Source organism: Wasmannia auropunctata, unplaced genomic scaffold (genome assembly GCF_000956235.1).
Source record: "Wasmannia auropunctata unplaced genomic scaffold, wasmannia.A_1.0 LD335709.1, whole genome shotgun sequence".
Lineage (NCBI taxonomy): Eukaryota > Metazoa > Arthropoda > Insecta > Hymenoptera > Formicidae > Wasmannia > Wasmannia auropunctata.
This window is the reverse complement of record NW_012027181.1, coordinates 304,587-313,637: the sequence shown is the minus strand read 5'-3', so window position 1 is coordinate 313,637 and position 9,051 is coordinate 304,587.

The window sequence follows — 9,051 nt, the reverse complement described above, 5'->3', positions numbered from 1 at the left end:
TTTTAAGACTGTTTTAAATAATGCCTTAAAATATTAATATGGCTCTGTGATTAGTAGTTTTATAACATCTTAAGAATGCCATATGTCAGTCAATATCACAAATTAAATTGATAAGTAATTTAATAAGATATTTACGTTAATGAACATCTCAAAATACTTTGAAAAGATTAATGTAAAAAAATATCAGCCGAATTGCGTTTCAAGATCGAAAGTTTCATTGGCGCGTAGTAGTATGTAGAATTGGATATGAATATAAATTCACTTTGAAATATTAAGCACGAAACTGGAAGCTCTAGCTCACATCAAAAAAGCTTTTCTTTTCCTAGTTGTATTTTTATATATTGGTCTAGTATGATTATTGTATTGCTTTTATTAATATTTAAAAAAATTCTTAAATTATTTAGATTAATATTGTTTCAGCATTAAAAAAGTACGGAAAAATAACGAATCGTTACTTTTTAAGTAACGGTAACGATAACGAGTTACTTTTAAAAATCAGCAACTAGTAACGGTAACTAGTTATTTTCTTTAATTCGATAACGAGTAATGATAATTAGTTACTTTTCAAAAGTAACTTTCCATTCCCTGTAGTGGTTACACAAAGTGTGCGAGAGAAGAGATCTGGATAATATTTTAGACTTGAATATTCTCAACATAATTCTTTCACTCAACATCGTAATACGTGCAAAAACGAATCATCTTTTAAACAGAAACAACTTCACAAAGGCACACACAGGTGATTTCCAATAAATTTATCTATAATCCTTCAACCGGGGCTTCGTTAAAAGCGCTATGTGCCTGCGGTACATGAACTTTCTCTCGTTACAATAATCGAGTCCTGCGGGATAAGGGATGAAAATGTGATTTCAGTAGCATGTGCACAATACAGAATCGGTAGGTGCAAGCAAAGCTAAGTAATAATGGAACCAACGTGTTCGGAATATAATGGGCGTTTGCTAACAACCAGTTTGCGTTTGCATTTTCAAAGGTATCTTCTGTCGCTAGTATAGTTTCTTTATCCGACAAACTTTGCAGAGTATTCAATTCAGTAACTATACAAATTCGTAACAATACAACATTCGATTTGTATACTGTACAAATATAGCACAGCACGCATATCTATACGGATTAATACAATCTATTTGTTACATAATATTTTAATGTTTAGACAATGTAACAACAAACTTTATAGAAACGGTATGTTACATGCAGTGCATTACAAGATTCGTTAAATAAACACAAATTGAAAATTTTACTAGTCTCTGAAGAAACTTTCGAAGGAGCACATCGCCGGATGAGCTATCAAAGAAAAAAATCTTTTCTAAGTGACTGTAAGGTGCGTTCGGTTGGCGCCTTTATATTAAAAACAATAAGCGAAGAAAGAAAGATGGACTGCAATATTTACATAAGTTGCAAGAGACGCGGATCAACAGAGTCCTTTGAAAGCGCCGTTGTTGCTCGACTTACTCTTCGATATTACGAGTCACTCGTTAACGCAGATTAAAGCGACTTTGTAACGGCCGACGGTACATCCGCGGGCTCCCCTTCTTGAAGATTATCGCGACTATACGTATAACGATGGATCGTGCCCCCTTAAGAAATTTTCTTATCGCTGTAATGGCTCGAGAGCTCGTATCGGGCTTTCTGTTTTTACGTTGTTCAAGGACTTTCTTTTTACACGGAGGAGAAAGCTGCCGTCCGGGTTAATTATCTTGATGGAGAGGGGGAGGGGGAGGGGAGTAACACGGAAGTAACGTCGAGGAAAGACACCGCGGGCCAGTTACCGGGACGCCGGGTAACGGGATTACCTTAGTAACGCGGTAATTTGACCGCTATACTCGTCCGTGAGTCGAGGAACTAAGAAATTAAGACCGTAAAAGCATTACCACGGGGTGGCACATGGAAGGAGGGGCGGGGAGGGAGGGGGCGTGGAGTGGTGAATTGCGCGTGACACGCTCCGGTCGTGAGGAATGAGCCTCAGGCGAGAGAAAAACTGATTAAAATGTAATCTAATATGCCGCAACCTTACCGCCGTTATCCTCGAATTCTTCCTCTACGCCTCTCCAGTCAACCCTTTTCGCCACCTTGGCGCATCATTTGCCATTCTCTTCTCCTGCTTTCCGCGTATTTTCCTCGCGTATCTCACTCGACCGCCGCCGCGCAGCGCAGCGTCGGTGTCTAATCACCGTAAGTAAATGCGTCGCGCGTCACGTCGCGGCCACTCTTCCAGCAAGTTTCCTTACAGCTACGCATTTTTCTTTCAACACGCACCGCAACCCTTACCGTCGAGAAGGCAATATAGGGGTGGAGCTTAGCGTACCGTGCATGAGATCAGCGTTATTATTTTATCGATATATTTCTTTTAAAAAATTTTACAGCTCGTAAAGCGCATTATTTACAAACCCACGTAAACAGAAGAAAAATATGTTTTTTTACAACAAAATATTATTACAAGTTATTTTTAATTCAATTTTCTGTAATACAATATTTTTGGTTCAAACACGCAGTAAAAGATCAATGAAGGATCTCACTGCGTAATCCAGTGTTTTTCGGCGGCTTTTGGCATAATATCCGATATACACGCGTGGAGCAAAGGAAGTCGTCCTGTTACGTATTTTATGCCGAGAGGCAATCATCTCAACACCATCATTCTCTCATCCGGCACACGTTTCGGTTCTCTTTGATATATTACATGAAGCTGTTTCGAAGGTCGGGCGATAATCCGGGCAATCTTTCATGCCACGGCGAGGAAATCTCATTATACCGTGCTAATCGAAAAAAAATAAATAAAATGCGTAGCCAGCGGAGCTCTGTTCTTTATCGCGGCTACCGCAATATACTGTGCAACATCGGTATATATATGAACACACTCCCCATTTCCAGAGGGGGCCTCTCTTACTATTATCCTAATTATCGCGACCTCGTTAACCCTTAATGCAGATCAACCGGCATCGCGAGTAATTGGGGTAAAATTTTCCGCGGAAGGAACGTATAATGGCACGAGGGTATAGGGTGATCGTTTGCACGCGCAATTAAGACAGCCGCGCGCACGTTGAAACGACTAACTGTGGCTGTGTGTAAATTGAAATCACCCGAAGGAGGTTCGTTAAGCTGCGAAAATGCGTCACGACGAAATACGCGCCTAGTGTCAGGACTAATCAAATGCATTCGGGTGGGGGAGGAAGAGAGGGGGGGGGGGACGAGCGAGCGCAATGCCTTTCCTTATTACGAGTCTTGTCAGTTTTGGCATAAGTAAATTTGTCGTTTGGAACACGCAACTACTATAATTGTAGGCTCGCGCGAAATTATTACTCGAGGGTAAAACATACATTGTGCTTCGACACACACACACACACACACACACGCACACGACTTTTCATTTCCCCCACTACTCCTTAGACGCCGCGTCGTAATTTGCGAGAGAGCCGCGTGCCTGAAATACCAACGCGCAAATATAGGAAATTTAGCACTTCTTCCTTGTCCAAGGAATGAAGTCTTGTCGGAATCGTCATTATTTTTATAAATTTCTTCTTCGTCTCATTTCCGTTTCATTGTTTTATACTAGTATTTTAATTTAAAGAAAAAATATACGTCATACATTATTTAACACAGAACGCCCTTCTTAGAAGAATCAAGAAAAACGTAGTAATTTCTTTTTTCATAAGATCGTTTAATGGAACGTTTTAAGCTATTTGAACTGAACATTAAATAATAATATAATATGTCTTCTGTCAATATAAAAAATTGAAATATTTTTCATCACATAACTCATTAACAGACTTAATTAAGTCTATTCCTTAATTAACTCTAATCTTCCTTATTACGCGTCGCACTGCAGGTCGAACGCTAATTTCGAATTTACGATGTAATATCGACGTGGTGAAAAAATTAGCGCCTTGGTATTTAATCCTTATACACGGAGTCCTCCGCTCCATTCATAGACACCGAACGTTCCCACGTTTTTCCACCATCAGATTACGCGCGTTGCGTCGTGACGGACGGTCATGCGAAAAGGCATTTCTTTATCAACGATTATTGCGACCTCGTCGGTCGGTCAAACGGGGTCCCAACCTCTCGAGACATTTGCAATTACAACGTGCAGTCGCGCGGGTCATGCAGGTATAATGCTATCGCGATAAGTCATGGCGCATTTACGCGGACGGAGCGCTGTCGACGGTTTCGGTTCACGCGCGTCATCCTTTTTTTTTTCCTTACGTTCTCGCTCTATCCTACGTCTTCCTCAGTGCGCCCCTCCACGGTTGTCTTGTTCCTCCCTTTCCTCCGTGAACGACGTCTCGGTTTAAATTCCGCTCAGGCAGCCAACACAGTCGTATTGCACGTACAGTCGGTCGGTCGGACGGAGAATCTTTTCAGGTAGAACGCGCAGCTGTGCGATTTCTTCTCGAAGAGAAGCCGGCACGAGCGTAACGCTTCGTACAGTCGTTGACTGCATCCGCAGGTGCAAGCGGCTCCCCCGCAACTTTACGATCGCATAAATGATTATAGTGATACGTTGCTGTACTGCGTGAGCGGATTTATTATAACGGACTCGGTGAACCACGAGACTCATCGGCAAGCAGCGCTCGCAACGTCTCCGTTTTATATGCATAATATTTAAATTACGATCGAATTACTCACGATTACTTGGCTTTAATTTTTGTACGCGTAAATTTTTAATTGCTTCACGCTGAACTGTTAAGATAAAACGCAGTACGGGGCAAAAGCTTCAGTTGCGCGTACGCGAAATAAGAGAAATAATTTTAAAGCCGACACGGGGGTGGGGGGAGGAGAGGAAACAAAAACGATATCAGGAACAGCATGGAATACGTACGTATTCGGCTAATTAAATTGTTCAAGATATATATATGCGATAGTCCCAAGTTTCTCTCGTACAAAACGATCCTCCACTTCGCTTTGCTGATGACAAAAACTTCGAAAAGAAAGATAAGCATAGTCTACTGATTAGAAGGACGCGCGAGATCGCGCGAAATTGCGCGGCGCAAAATGCATTATACGTCCCGGAAATTTATTTCCCATTTTCATCAGGAAAGTCTAAGGTACATTACCAACAAATCATGGGTTGGGAAAAATTTTACTGCAACCGCTACTATCTTGCCCTTGCCGACGAATTATTACCTCCTTTAAACCGCTATACCTACCGGATTTTCCACCGTTTCCACGCGGCTTGGTAACCTATACATGAGAAAACTAATTTTCGTACTGTTGGGTTCCCATAAATAATAAGCTTTATCTTTTAAAAAGACACGTAAAAGACTCGATGAATATAGCTTCAAATCGTATATACCTAACTTTATGGGCCTGCAAAATTGCAATAAACTGGAGTAAGCCTAAGATGTACGGCGAAAATCTGACTAAATGCACGATTGTTGCGAATATAATTTACAAAAAAAAAACAGATACAATATTAAGTTACAAGGTTGCGAGAAGTATTGAAAAGTCAGCATAATAATGAAATATTAATTTTGTGATTCTCTGCCGGATTCATCAGTACGATCAATACGAAAGGAATCTGTAAGATTCTTACGAAAAAGAGGTCTGAACTTCACAAATTCTATCCGCATTTTCTCTACAATCTTGCACCAAGATCGAAAACATTCTTGGTATTCTGCTTTCGTTGTTCGTCGATACGAACGATGCTTCGAAAGCTTCAATCCGTGCCACTCGATCCCGTATTGCAGGAAACAGAACGTGAGTAGTAAAAATGATCCAAATTGAGATATCGATCTTTCAAGCATTAGCAATAAGAAAAAAAAATACATGCGTTTATCGAACATGATATAATCGAAAAACTCGTACTTTTTAATTTCAAAGTTTATAATTAACGTTTTGATTTTAACTTCTAATTATGCTCGTATAGCACACCAAGAAAATTTTATTTTAAAATTTGTCCTGAAGATTATGTTAATCATGAGATAGTATTTCGACGAATTTTACGTGATTTTCACTATTTTTTTTTAAATATATACTACAACAAATTTATTGTATAGTGCACAGTAAAAAAAACAGAAAATCACATAAAATTTGTCAAAATATGTTGTCCCACGATTAACATGATTATCAGGGTAAATTTTAAAAAGAAATTCTTCGTGCATGAGCTAAATTAGATTGTTTAATGGAAGCTTTATAGAAATATCGAATCCTGATAATTCGTGATTATCTAAAAATTTTCGCGGTAAGAATTTTATTTCCACGAAACTGTCGCAAAATGACACGTGGATTACGTAAGTACGCCTGGCAGCATGGCTTTCGAGACTGTTGCGAAGAAAATAAAGCTCGTCAGAGAGACCGACGAGCTAGCTTGTCGGCGACGGGCACACTTTCTATTCATTACGCTCGCGACTGTTCATTAAAAGTAGTTAGCTGTCGCGAAAGTCGTAACTCAAGTGTCGGGCATAGTCGTTGTCTCCGTCGTCGTATCTGGGAGTCGTGTCATAAGAAAGTCCCCCGTCTTCGCCCGCGATGCAGCTTGTAATCCCTTTTTATAATTAGCCGTCTCATTACCATAGTTACGATCGAAAGTAATTATCAGTCGGTCCCGCTCGTCCCTGCTCGCGCGCGCGCCCGGCGTCACGTAATTTCATGGAAATTCGTGCGATCTGGCGGGTCGGCGCGAGGAACGTAAGGACGGCAGGCCAGCGACGAGGCGGGAAGATGAGAGAGGGATCGAGAGGGCTGAAGGAGGATGCCGAAGTGGAGTCGGCGCGGGCTCTCGTGAAATTACTCCTGGGGCCACGTCACTCGGGGGAAAATATCGAATCCGTGGCAATGAATATCCTCGTGACGTCGAGCCCTCTAGAAAGGATAATAAGTCGTGTGAGACACAACGGTGCATGCTTCGCGACGGTGGAACGTGTATTGAAGAAACGATCTGCGCGATGTGTGTGACGTTACGAGAAAATTCGAGGCACGCTTTCCCCCGATACGTAAAGTATTTTGTAAAATCCTGTATTTTTTTTCATATTTCACGTACTTATATCTTCGAGATTCTCGAACACACGAACAGAGATAAATGTCGTCGCAGATGTTAAAAAGGTATCATCCCGACGCATTAACGAAGTCTTGAGATATTTTACGTTTAAAGCTTAACGCGCAGCTAAGTGGATGAAGTACTCTCGTCGTCAAATTCCGATTAATAAAATTAAAAGATTAATCACAACTGCAGGGCAATCTACGTCGGGGATGTGTGTGTGTGTATTTTTCCTTTGAAGGATATAATGTCGGAGGAAAGAAACGGGGGCCCAAATGAAGAATCCCCCCCCCCGCTTCTATTCGCGAGAGCGAAATAATTTCACGAACGTTACTTGAATGCGTAGCGACGTATATTTCTTCGGCCGAGTGGAATCGCACACTTAGGTGCATACCGACGTACGACGACGAGGGCGGAGATGCGGTTCTAGAAAACCACAGGAGGAATTTAACCGGATGCCTTTCCTGCCCATTCAACATCCCTCTTCCGTTCCCCCTTGTGCATCCGCAAACCGACAACTCTCCTCCCATCGCTTTCATCGCCGCGTATACATATCACTGCAGCGTCGCACCGACACATGTGCAGCGCCGTGCACGCAAGGCCGCCGGCGCGCGTCTTCGCGTTTATTCCCGAATACGCGCGTGAACGCACCTTACAGACACGCTCGATAGACTCTTGCGCGGCGTCGTAAATAAGCGCGATGGCTATCGGATAATGTAGTAGCGCTCGGGACTTACCACCCGGCATGTAATATATTAATTACAAACAATTAAGTATTCTTCGCCCCCAGCTACGTGACTGGTCCTTCCTCCACGTGCATAAGTACGCGAGCGTGCGCATGTATTGTAGCCTTGAGGTAATCGAGAGAGAGAAAGAGAGAGAGAGAGAGAGAGAGAGAGAGAGAAGGGAGGGGGAGGCAAACAGGGCTGATAGGAACGTGGTAGAAGGGGATGCTTGAGGGTAGCCTGGGTGAACGTAATGGTCGGTTCGCCATTCTCGCGTGCCAAGGGGTAGTTTCTCGCCCAGCGGCGACGGTGGTCGAGTATAAGGGCCTATACAGTTCACGTGCGGCTTGCCCTGCAACCTGCAGTATCCGGGCACGCTCGTAACACGTACGTATACACACGCTTACACACGCGCGCCCGCGCTTAAAATCCATTATAAAATTTGTGAACGGGAAAGGTAGGACAGGTATAAGGATCAATGACTTTGGCTTGATAAAGAGAACTCTAACAAAACGCTCTAATAAACGCTCTTTTTTTTTCAGTAACTATAAAATAGCCAATAACTAGAATAATCAATTGGGAGTCGAGGATCGCTTGAATGACGACGAAAATATAAGTGCAACGTGCGCGCACTTATTTACCGGTAATTTCCGATACTGTTATATATAAAGGCGAAATTTAATTAATCTAGTTATAGCGGCTGCTCGCTGCTGCCGTGGATACGATATTACAAAGACGTCACGATAATAATTGCTTCAAGGTTTAATCGACAGGCAGCGACGATTATTTTTGCCGTCTCCTTCCTCCAGGGACCTCCAGCGGGGTCGATATACCATATCGCTTTTCTATTTTCCTTTTCCCCCGTCGTCTCGCCAAGCCAACAATGTTACCTTATTGGTGACTGTTAACCACTCCGGAGGAGCGTTGCGCCCACGTACATGTTATATGCAACATGCGCGCTTACGTGCTTACGTGTGTGTGCGCGCGCGCGCGTGTATATATATATACATGTACATATGTGCAGCTTCTCGTGTGCGCGCGACGATCAATTCGCAAAAGCGCTGCGTTTTGCACCATTGCAGAAGCTTGGCTGTACTCGAGGGAATCTGCACCCTCTCCCCGCGTCTCTCCGCTGTTCCTCCTATTCCTCCTTCTTACCTACATTCGTCCGACTATTGTCGGGCGAGGACGAGGGGGGGAACGGGAACGACGAAAACGGAGTCCGCGAATTATCGAAAATGTAGGCCAGAGCATTACAAGCGAGTTCGAGAGAGAGAGAGAGAGAGAGAGAGAGAGAGAGAGAGAGAGAGAGAGAGAGAGAGAGAGCTCGCTACGAGG